Raw genomic sequence first — 13,053 nt, 5'->3', positions numbered from 1 at the left:
ACACACACTCACTCACACACTCACTCACACACTCACCCACACACACACTCACACACACACTCACTCAAACACACACTCACACACACTCTCACTCACACACACTCTCACTCACACACACTCACACACACACTCACTCACACACTCACACACTCACTCACTCACACACTCACACACTCACTCACTCACACACTCACTCACTCACACACTCACTCACTCACACACTCACTCACTCACACACTCACACACTCACTCACACACTCACACACTCACTCACACTCTCACTTACACACTCACACACTCACACACTCACTCACTCACACACTCACTCACACACTCACTTACACACTCACACACTCACACAATCACACACTCACTCACACACTCACACACTCACTCACTCACACACTCACACACTCACTCAAACACACACTCATTCACACTCTCACACACACTCACACACTCACTCACTCACACACTCACTCACACACTCTCACACACACTCACTCACACACTCACTCACACTCTCACTCACACACTCACTTACACACTCACACACTCACTCACTCACACACTCACACACACTCACACACTCACACTCTCACACACACTCACACACTCACTCACACACTCACTCACACACTCACTCACACAGTCATTCACACACACACACAATCACACACACAGTCACTCACACAGTCATTCACACACTCTCACACACTCTCACACACTCTCACACACTCACACACTCTCACACACACACACTCACACACTCACTCACTCTCTCACACACTCACTCACACACACACACACTCACTCACACACTCACACACTCACTCACACACTCACACACTCACTGACACACTCACTCACACACACACTCACTCACACACTCACACACTCACTCACTCACACAGTCATTCACACACACTCACTCACACACACAGTCACTCACACAGTCATTCACACACTCTTACACACTCTCACACACTCTCACACACTCACTCACACACTCTCACACACACACACTCACACACTCACTCACACACTCACTCACTCACACACACACTCACTCACACACTCACTCACACACACACTCAAACACACACTCACTCTAACACTCACACACACTCACACACAGTCACTCACACACTCACACACACACAACAACCGCCATTCGCCACTAAGTGGCGGTGACGTCACCACGACGCTTGTGCCAGGCTATGTGCACCCTGAGGCCACGTGAAGTGTCGAACGCCCGCTGGCAGGTGGTCACGGGGCAGACCCAGGTGCCACGGGTCGACTGCCTGAGATGACTGGCTGATGCACCACCTGTGCCCCCTACTGTGCCAACCTGCTGTGCTTTAGCCACCCGGCGCTCCGCTCGCTGTTGTGAGCGTCGCTCCTCCGCCCTCCGTTGTTGTTGGAGGGCGACTGCCTCCAACTGCCCAGTAGCATCCTTCACGAGCCTCCTCCACAGAGGCCGATCTTGACACCGCTGGTACCAGTCATCGGCAAGTCCACTCAGCTCCACGTCCTCCTGTACCACATCACTCCATCTCTTCTCTAGCCCGTGCCGCGCCCGCTTAGCCCCCTCAATCCGGCCAAACAAAAGCTGTTTCGGCATGCGGTGGCTGGGCATGCGGGCTACATGACCCAGCCATCGCAGCCTTGCCTGCCGGAGGAGCTCACCGATGGGACCCTGCCCAGATCTTTCACACACACTCACACACTCTCACACACACTCACTCACACACTCACTCACACACTCACACACACACTCACACACACACTCACTCACACACACACTCACACACACTCTCACGCACACACACTCACACACTCACTCACTCACACACTCACACACTCACTCACACACTCACACACTAACTCACTCACACACTCACTCACTCACACAGTCGCTCACACACTCATACACTCTCACACACACTCACTCACACACTCACTCACACACTCACTCACACACTCACACACACACTCACTCACACACTCACACACACACTCACTCACACACTCACACACACTCACTCACACACTTACTCACACACTCACTCACACACTCACTCACACACTCACACACTCACTCACTCACACACTCACACACACACTCACTCACACACACACTCACTCACACACTCACTCACACACACTCACACACTCTCACACACTCACTCACTCACACACTCACACACTCACTCACACACTCACTCACTCACACACTCTCACACACACTCACTCACACACTCACTCACACACTCACCCACACACACACTCACACACACTCACTCACACACACACTCACACACACTCTCACTCACACACACTCTCACTCACACACACTCACACACACACTCACTCACACACTCACACACTCACTCACTCACACACTCACACACTCACTCACTCACACACTCACTCACACACTCACTCACACACTCACTTACACACTCACACACTCACTCACTCACACACTCACACACTCACTCACTCACACACTCACTCACTCACACACTCACTCACACACTCACTTACACACTCACACACTCACTCACCCACACACTCACACACTCACACACTCACTCACACTCTCACTTACACACTCACACACTCACTCAACAACAACAACAACCGCCATTCGCCACTAAGTGGCGGTGACGTCACCACGACGCCTGTGCCAGGCTATGTGCACCCTGAGGCCACGTGAAGTGTCGAACGCCCGCTGGCAGGAGGTCACGGGGCAGACCCAGGTGCCACGGGTCGACTGACTGAGATGACTGGCTGATGCACCACCTGTGCCCCCTACTGTGCCAACCTGCTGTGCTTTAGCCACCCGGCGCTCCGCTCGCTGTTGTGAGCGTCGCTCCTCCGCCCTCCGTTGTTGTTGGAGGGCGACTGCCTCCAACTGCCCAGTAGCATCCTTCACGAGCCTCCTCCACAGAGGCCGATCTTGACACCGCTGGTACCAGTCATCGGCAAGTCCACTCAGCTCCACGTCCTCCTGTACCACATCACTCCATCTCTTCTCTAGCCCGTGCCGCGCCCGCTTAGCCCCCTCAATCCGGCCAAACAAAAGCTGTTTCGGCATGCGGTGGCTGGGCATGCGGGCTACATGACCCAGCCATCGCAGCCTTGCCTGCCGGAGGAGCTCACCGATGGGACCCTGCCCAGATCTTTCACACACACTCACACACTCTCACACACACTCACTCACACACTCACTCACACACTCACACACACACTCACACACACACTCACTCACACACACACTCACACACACTCTCACGCACACACACTCACACACTCACTCACTCACACACTCACACACTCACTCACACACTCACACACTAACTCACTCACACACTCACTCACTCACACAGTCGCTCACACACTCATACACTCTCACACACACTCACTCACACACTCACTCACACACTCACTCACACACTCACACACACACTCACTCACACACTCACACACACACTCACTCACACACTCACACACACTCACTCACACACTTACTCACACACTCACTCACACACTCACTCACACACTCACACACTCACTCACTCACACACTCACACACACACTCACTCACACACACACTCACTCACACACTCACTCACACACACTCACACACTCTCACACACTCACTCACTCACACACTCACACACTCACTCACACACTCACTCACTCACACAGTCACTCACACGCTCACTCACACACTCACTCACACACTCACTCACACAGTCACTCACACACTCACACACTCACACACTCTCACACACACTCACTCACACACTCACTCACACACTCACCCACACACACACTCACACACACTCACTCACACACACACTCACACACACTCTCACTCACACACACTCTCACTCACACACACTCACACACACACTCACTCACACACTCACACACTCACTCACTCACACACTCACACACTCACTCACTCACACACTCACTCACACACTCACTCACACACTCACTTACACACTCACACACTCACTCACTCACACACTCACACACTCACTCACTCACACACTCACTCACTCACACACTCACTCACACACTCACTTACACACTCACACACTCACTCACCCACACACTCACACACTCACACACTCACTCACACTCTCACTTACACACTCACACACTCACTCAACAACAACAACAACCGCCATTCGCCACTAAGTGGCGGTGACGTCACCACGACGCCTGTGCCAGGCTATGTGCACCCTGAGGCCACGTGAAGTGTCGAACGCCCGCTGGCAGGAGGTCACGGGGCAGACCCAGGTGCCACGGGTCGACTGACTGAGATGACTGGCTGATGCACCACCTGTGCCCCCTACTGTGCCAACCTGCTGTGCTTTAGCCACCCGGCGCTCCGCTCGCTGTTGTGAGCGTCGCTCCTCCGCCCTCCGTTGTTGTTGGAGGGCGACTGCCTCCAACTGCCCAGTAGCATCCTTCACGAGCCTCCTCCACAGAGGCCGATCTTGACACCGCTGGTACCAGTCATCGGCAAGTCCACTCAGCTCCACGTCCTCCTGTACCACATCACTCCATCTCTTCTCTAGCCCGTGCCGCGCCCGCTTAGCCCCCTCAATCCGGCCAAACAAAAGCTGTTTCGGCATGCGGTGGCTGGGCATGCGGGCTACATGACCCAGCCATCGCAGCCTTGCCTGCCGGAGGAGCTCACCGATGGGACCCTGCCCAGATCTTTAAAGGATTTGTGAGCTCCTCACACAATCCAGTCTGGTTAAACCCAGGATGGATCGTAGGCAGGTCAGCCTAAATGTTTCTAACCGGCGAAGATGTTCCATTAGGGGGGTCCACGTTTCGCAAGCGTAGAGAAGGGAGGGAATGACCGTGGCCGAGAAGACCTGAAGCTTAGTGCGGAGCGACAGACCAGGTAGCTTCCACACAGCGTTACGCAACCGATGAAAAGATATTGCCGCTCGACTGATTCGGAGTGAGACCTCTGCTGTTAAACTGGAGCCAGTCATAAGCACACTGCCCAGGTATGGGAAACTATCCACTCTCTCCACAACTGCCCCATCACCGATTGGGAGTTGTGGGGATGGAGTGTCCGATGGTACAAAATACCCAGGCAGGTGCTTAGTTTTGGTGGGGCTGATGGTAAGGCCCCACCTCTTAGTGGCACGCTCCAGTCTCAGCAGCAGCGTCTCCAACTCCTCCTCTGACTGAGCAGCTATTACCAAGTCATCAGCATACATAACGTGGTTGAGCAATAGGGAGCCATCCCTTGACCGCACCCGGGCATCGATTAGCCTCCCATTATATCTGTACCATATGGAGATTCCCCCGGTACAGCTATTGAAGGCTTCACGAACTACGTGGTCAAAATAGATGTTAAATAATGTGGGAGCCAGAGGACATCCCTGTCGCACCCCAAGGTGTACAGGGAATGGCTCTGACTCCCGGCCACGTAGTTTTACCCGGGCCCGCTCACCATCATGAAGGTCCTTAATGATCGTGAGCAGAGGGTCAGGTACTCCAAAAGCACGAAGAACGACCCAGAGCCCAGGCCTACTGATGGTATCATAGGCCTTGACCAGGTCAATAAAGCAGAGATGTAGGTCTTGTTGGAATTCCCTACACCTCTGCTGTAGCAGACGGACAGAAAATATGGCATCTGTGCAGGACCGCCCTTTCCTGAAACCGCATTGGGGCTCCGCAAGCCTCTCCTCAGCGTGCCTGGCAAGGCGATGCTGAATAATCCTTGCCAGGACCTTTCCCGGCACACTGAGGAGTGAGATGCCCCTGTAGTTGTTACAGTCTGTGCGGTCCCCCTTCTTAAAAAGGGGGACCACCAGGGCATCCTTCCAATCCTGCGGAACCCGTCCAGTGGTCCAGACTGTTGTTATGATGTCATATAGGGCAGTCTGTGCACAAACGCCACCCTCCCTCAGCATTTCGCTTGGGAGATCATCTCTGCCCGCTGCCTTTCCTGGTCTCAGACTCCGGATCGCCTTCAATACTTCCTCAGCAGATGGCACCTCAGCCAGCCACTCACAGGGGGTGACTTCATCCAATATTTGAGGCACCGCAGCCTCAGCAGGGTCATCCTCACTATGTGCCATGATGTTTTCCTGGCTGTGGGATTTTCCCTCCCCCAGGACCTCACAGAAATGCTCAGCAAATCTGCGAACCTGTTCCTGGGGGTCGGAAATTGGATCACCGTTTTTTCCCCTAATGATGGTAATAGGTGTGGCGCTGCAGGTTACTTTTTTGATGGAGTTAAATAGCGATTTGTGATCACGGGCCACTGAGGCAGACTCCATCTCCTCAGCAACCCGCGACCACCACCCATCCTTGCAGCGCCTCACGGCTCTCCGAACCTCCGAGCGAAGGCTGCGGTAAGCCTCCTCATTCTCTGACGTGGGATTCTGTAGCCGATGACAGTGGGCCTGTCGCTTTTTCTCAACCATCCTGAACAACTCCTCTGTCATCCAGGGTGTCTGGGGAGGTCTGGACCGCGTACCCAAAGCAGCCATTGCAGCTGCATGAGTCACAGTCCTAAACCTCGCCCATTTACCCTCGACATCAGGAGGAGTCGGGGACGATGCCAATCCCAGCCGCAAGCGATGATGAAATTCTCGCTTGCAACTTTCATCAGATAACTGAGACCAGGCCACTTTAGGTTGGAATGGGGTCCTAGGTGTACACCCACCACCGGAGTGGAAGAATGGCAGGCGCATCTTACAGATGACTAGTCGATGGTCAGAGGGCAGATCAGCTCCACGGTAGGTCCTGGTGTCAAGGACATGGGCTCGCATTCGCTGGTCCGTCACTATGTAGTCCAGCAGATGTTCTTGCTTGGACCCGGCATGCATCCATGATGTTGTGTGGATGCGCCGATGCCGGAACAGCGTGTTGGTAATTACAAGCCCATGGGCTGCACAAAAATCTAGCAGCCTCCTACCGTTGTTATTGAGCTGATCTGGCCCATGCCCTCCAATCACTCCAGACCAGGTGCCAGTATCATGACCAACTCGGGCATTGAAGTCACCCAACATGATGACTCTATCCCGAGGGGCCACTTTAGCCAGCACCTGTGACAGGAGGTCATAGAAGGCATCTGACTCATCGGCTTTGCCTGCATCCCTCCACGGATGTTCATCTTCGGTGGGGGCATAAGTAACCACGACCACCATTCCTCGCCTCCGGTTGATGGGAAGGCGAGCCCAAAGTAGCCTGGGGCTTACAGCTTCCCACACCTCACCGCCACGCTCCCACGCCCCCTTCATTCTTTTATTCAAAAGAAGACCCACACCCTGTTGTTTGGCAGTCTGCTGCCCCGAGTAGAGGACTGTCCACCCCTCATGGTGGCAGGAGCCAGAGCCGGTCCACCGGACCTCCTGAATGCCGCATAGATCCAGGCGGTACCGGTCCAGCTCCCGACTGAGGAGTGGCAGCCTCTCCTCTGCAGTGAGCGTTCGAACATTCCACGTGGCCACCCGTAGTGGCTTTTCGTTGTTTCTGGAGTAGCCCCGAGGGTAGGTATTCAATCTCCTGGCTCCGCCAATTGGGGTTTGGCCAGGAGACGTCATAGACGCCTGGCCCCCCGGGGCCTCCGGCACAAGCTTAGTTGTTACATATTTCACTTTAATTCGTGGTTTTGTGGTAATTAATTGAAGGTGGAGGGGTTACCAGCCCCTCGCACCCGTCCAGAGCCCCCGTTTAGCCCCTGTGGTGGACACATATGCCATGAGGGGAGGAGCCAATCAAAATTGGAACTCCCCCCACAGCACTGTCCACGACAGAGTTGCCCGTCTGGCACCGCGAGGAGGTAGGGGGTTGTTTTGCCGGACACTCACTCACACACTCACTCACACACTCACTTACACACTCACACACTCACACAATCACACACTCACTCACACACTCACACACTCACTCACTCACATACACTCACACACTCACTCAAACACACACTCACTCACACTCTCACACACACTCACACACTCACTCACTCACACACTCACTCACACACTCTCACACACACTCACTCACACACTCACTTACACTCTCACTCACACACTCACTTACACACTCACACACTCACTCAGTCACACACTCACACACTCACACACACTCACACTCTCACACACACTCACACACTCACTCACACATACGCGTATGGATTTAACTGTTGTCGTCCTGTCAATGTCCGCAGCACAGACGGCGGTTTGTGTTGAGCCCCGCGCCGGGGTCGACGCCACGCGATGTCAGAGGCGAGCTGCGCACCGAGGTCACCAAATGAGGTGCCGTGAGGGGTCGGGGTAGGTCGCGGCTCCCTGCGTTATCCCCCCCCCCCTGCCCATGAATCATCCCTTGTTAGGAGACGTGTCTCTCAGTGGAGGTGTTGTTTTGTTTATCTCTCAACAATATTTGTGGAACTCTGGTCAACTCTGGTCAACTCTGGTCAACTCTGGTCACCACCTGGACACCACCTGGACACACCCCTCCCCCCCCCTCCCCCAGGGTTTTCCTCTTCCCGTCTAGGATTTGGAGTTTTTGTTTGAAGAATTCGGAAACAAAAAATTCGCCCAGCACGACGACTCTCATTGAGACATCCCATCTCACGCGGTGGGGGGAGGGGGCCATCACCACCACCACGACTGAAATATCAGAAGCTCGCTCACCGCTCTGTCAACACGCGCGTCTCGAGAGGAGTAACGGAGTCCGGTCCGGAACGAAAAGAGCGAGTTGGATTTTGTTTCTAATTAATTTACTATTGTATTATAATAATAATAGTAATAATTGAGAAACCTTCCCCCTACCCCCCCCGCCCGTTCGTAATCGTTCCGCCCATGTCACGGCGAGCCGCTGTGAATCGTGGGGGGGGGGGGGGAGTTGGCGAGCCACGCGGGAACGACTTCGCGTCGGAGAGGGTCGACGCGGGGTGGGGTCCATCGTGCGGTTCGAGTGGTGGACGTTGTCACTGCACCGTGGTGGTGGTGGTGGTGGTTGGCCGTGGGAGGGTGGGGGGTCATCGTGAGTGTCCCACTCCTGTGTTAGAGTTGTGGGAGTGGGGGGGGGTCATCGTGAGTGTCCCACTCCTGTGTTAGAGTTGTGTTAGAGTTGTGGGAGTGGGGGGGGGGGGTCATTGTGAGTGTCCAACTCCTGTGTAAGTGTTGTGGGAGTGGGGGGTCATGGTGAGTGTCCAACTCCTGTGTTAGAGTTGTGGGAGTGGGGGGGGGGGTCATCGTGAATGTCCCACTCCTGTGTTAGAGTTGTGGGAGTGGGGGGGGGTCATCGTGAGTGTCCCACTCCTGTGTTAGAGTTGTGTTAGAGTTGTGGGAGTGGGGGGGGGGGGGTCATTGTGAGTGTCCCACTCCTGTGTAAGTGTTGTGGGAGTGGGGGGTCATGGTGAGTGTCCAACTCCTGTGTAAGTGTTGTGGGAGTGGGGGGTCATGGTGAGTGTCCAACTCTTGTGTTAGAGTTGTGGGGGGGGGGGGGGTCATGGTGAGTGTCCCACTCCTGTGTTAGAGTTGTGTAAGAGTTGTGTTAGAGTTGTGGGAGTGGGAGTGGGGGGGGGTCATGGTGAGTGTCCCACTCCTGTGTTAGAGTTGTGGGGGGGGGGGTCATGGTGAGTGTCCAACTCCTGTGTTAGAGTTGTGTAAGAGTTGTGTTAGAGTTGTGGGAGTGGGAGTGGGGGGGGGTCATGGTGAGTGTCCCACTCCTGTGTTAGAGTTGTGGGGGGGGGTCATGGTGAGTGTCCCACTCCTGTGTTAGAGTTGTGGGGGGGGGGTCATGGTGAGTGTCCAACTCCTGTGTTAGAGTTGTGTAAGAGTTGTGTAAGAGTTGTGTAAGAGTTGTGGGAGTGGGGGGGGGGGTCATGGTGAGTGTCCAACTCCTGTGTTAGAGTTGTGGGGGGGGGTCATGGTGAGTGTCCAACTCCTGTGTTAGAGTTGTGTAAGAGTTGTGTAAGAGTTGTGTAAGAGTTGTGGGAGTGGGGGGGGGGGGGTCATGGTGAGTGTCCAACTCCTGTGTTAGAGTTGTGGGGGGGGGGTCATGGTGAGTGTCCCACTCCTGTGTTAGAGTTGTGGGGGGGGGTCATTGTGAATGTCCCACTCCTGTGTTAGAGTTGTGTAAGAGTTGTGTAAGAGTTGTGGGAGTGGGAGTGGGTGGGGGGTCATCGTGAATGTCCCACTCCTGTGTTAGAGTTGTGGGGGGGGGTCATGGTGAGTGTCCAACTCCTGTGTTAGAGTTGTGGGGGGGGGTCATGGTGAGTGTCCAACTCCTGTGTTAGAGTTGTGGGGGGGGTCATGGTGAGTGTCCCACTCCTGTGTTAGAGTTGTGGGGGGGGGGTCATGGTGAGTGTCCAACTCCTGTGTTAGAGTTGTGGGGGGGGGTCATGGTGAGTGTCCAACTCCTGTGCACGGCGAGCAGTCGCCAACTCTGAAGCGGTGGACCGGACGCGCCGTGACTTTCGTTGGCAGATCTTTGACAAATAAAATGTAAAGTCGCCTTTTGCGTTGCAACGCGTTACCGTTACAACACGGGGGACTGACTGCTGTCGTCAGGATCGAGACGTCGTCATACCTCGCTGCCGATCTCGTCAAGGACCATTCAACCATTAAGCCATAAAACCATTAAACCATAAAACCATTAAACCATAAAACCATAAAACCATTAAACCATAAAACCATTAAACCATAAAACCATTAAACCATAAAACCATAAAACCATTAAACCATAAAACCATTAAACCATAAAACCATTAAACCATAAAACCATTAAACCATAAAACCATAAAACCATTAAACCATAAAACCATTAAACCATAAAACCATAAAACCATTCAACCATAAAACCATAAAACCATTAAACCATAAAACCATTAAACCATAAAACCATTAAACCATAAAACCATAAAACCATTAAACCATTAAACCATAAAACCATTAAACCATTAAACCATAAAACCATTAAACCATTAAACCATAAAACCATAAAACCATTAAACCATAAAACCATTAAACCATAAAACTATTAAACCATAAAACCATTAAACCATTAAACCATAAAACCATTAAACCATTAAACCATAAAACCATTAAACCATAAAACCATAAAACCATTAAACCATAAAACCATAAAACCATAAAACCATTAAACCATAAAACCATTAAACCATAAAACCATTAAACCATAAAACCATTAAACCATAAAACCATTAAACCATAAAACCATTAAACCATAAAACCATTAAACCATAAAACCATTAAACCATAAAACCATAAAACCATTAAACCATAAAACCATTAAACCATAAAACCATAAAACCATTCAACCATAAAACCATAAAACCATTAAACCATTAAACCATAAAACCATAAAACCATTAAACCATTAAACCATAAAACCATTAAACCATTAAACCATAAAACCATTAAACCATAAAACCATAAAACCATAAAACCATTAAACCATTAAACCATTAAACCATAAAACCATAAAACCATTAAACCATTAAACCATAAAACCATTAAACCATAAAACTATTAAACCATAAAACCATTAAACCATTAAACCATAAAACCATTAAACCATAAAACCATTAAACCATAAAACCATAAAACCATTAAACCATAAAACCATTAAACCATAAAACCATTAAACCATAAAACCATTAAACCATAAAACCATTCAACCATAAAACCATTAAACCATAAAACCATTAAACCATAAAACCATTAAACCATAAAACCATTCAACCATAAAACCATTAAACCATAAAACCATTAAACCATAAAACCATTAAACCATAAAACCATTCAACCATAAAACCATTCAACCATCATCGCCCGAACTGCGCAGCGGCAGCTTTTGTTGAGCCATCGAACACAGACGGCGCTCACAGCACCATCGCGCGGCGCTTTCAGATGCGCTTCTGCGGTCGTCCCGGAACGCTCTCTTCCTCACGACGGCAGGAAAGCCACCGGGAGCTGTGGGTCTCTGTGTAACTCTGTTGGATGTCCAATTCTTCGTAAACCGCAATGCCCCGTTGCTGCGCTCGTCAAGGGAGCACGAACCACCACCACGCCGCGAACTCGGCTCATCCTCGCGTGGCCGACAGCAGCAGCAGCGGCGGCAGCGGTGGCGGCTTTTGTTGAGCCATCATCGCATCGTCGCCCGGCGCTTTCACACAGTCGCTTCTGCGGCCGTCTGGAACGCTCTCTTCCTTCCGATATTAGGAAGTCACTGGGAGCTGTGCACTCTTGAATCATCATCGAGATCGATGAAGTTATTTCTGAAGCACCGCTCTTTGTGTCCAGGTGTGTTGTCCTTCCCCCGCACGTCCGATGAGCATGGTTGGATACGTGCGGTGTGAAAGCTCAACATACATAGAACATACATACATCATTGCCAAATCTCTTTATTTCACCATCACACATTGCAACGCATTCCTGGGCGCCTGTTGGCCGTTTCAACAAGAAAGGAGGTCACCTGCCAAACTGCTTAGGCTCCTGGTCTAGCATGTATTCATTCAAACATACGTGTGTATATATATTGAACCTCTGTCGCACCGTTACTAGCCAACCGTGCTAATTGGAGGGTCGGGGGGAAGGACAACAGACTATGGGTCTCTGTGCGAGTCTACGGGTCTCTGTGCGAGTCTATGGGTCTCTGTGTGAGTCTACGGGTCTCTGTGTGAGTCTATGGGTCTCTGTGCGAGTCTACGGGTCTCTGTGTGAGTCTATGGGTCTCTGTGTGAGTCTATGGGTCTCTGTGCGAGTCTACGGGTCTCTGTGTGAGTCTACGGGTCTCTGTGTGAGTCTATGGGTGTCTGTGTGAGTCTATGGGTCTCTGTGTGAGTCTATGGGTCTCTGTGTCAGTCTATGGGTATCTGTGTGAGTCTATGGGTCTCTGTGCGAGTCTACGGGTCTCTGTGTGAGTCTACGGGTCTCTGTGTGAGTCTACGGGTGTCTGTGTGAGTCTACGGGTCTCTGTGTGAGTCTACGGGTCTCTGTGTGAGTCTATGGGTGTCTGTGTGAG

The sequence above is a fragment of the Petromyzon marinus genome, chromosome 64 (genome assembly GCF_048934315.1).
Source record: "Petromyzon marinus isolate PM22_M1 ecotype Great Lakes invasive population chromosome 64, UKy_Petmar_22M1.pri1.0, whole genome shotgun sequence".
Lineage (NCBI taxonomy): Eukaryota > Metazoa > Chordata > Hyperoartia > Petromyzontiformes > Petromyzontidae > Petromyzon > Petromyzon marinus.
Note: the sequence above shows the minus strand (reverse complement) of the source record.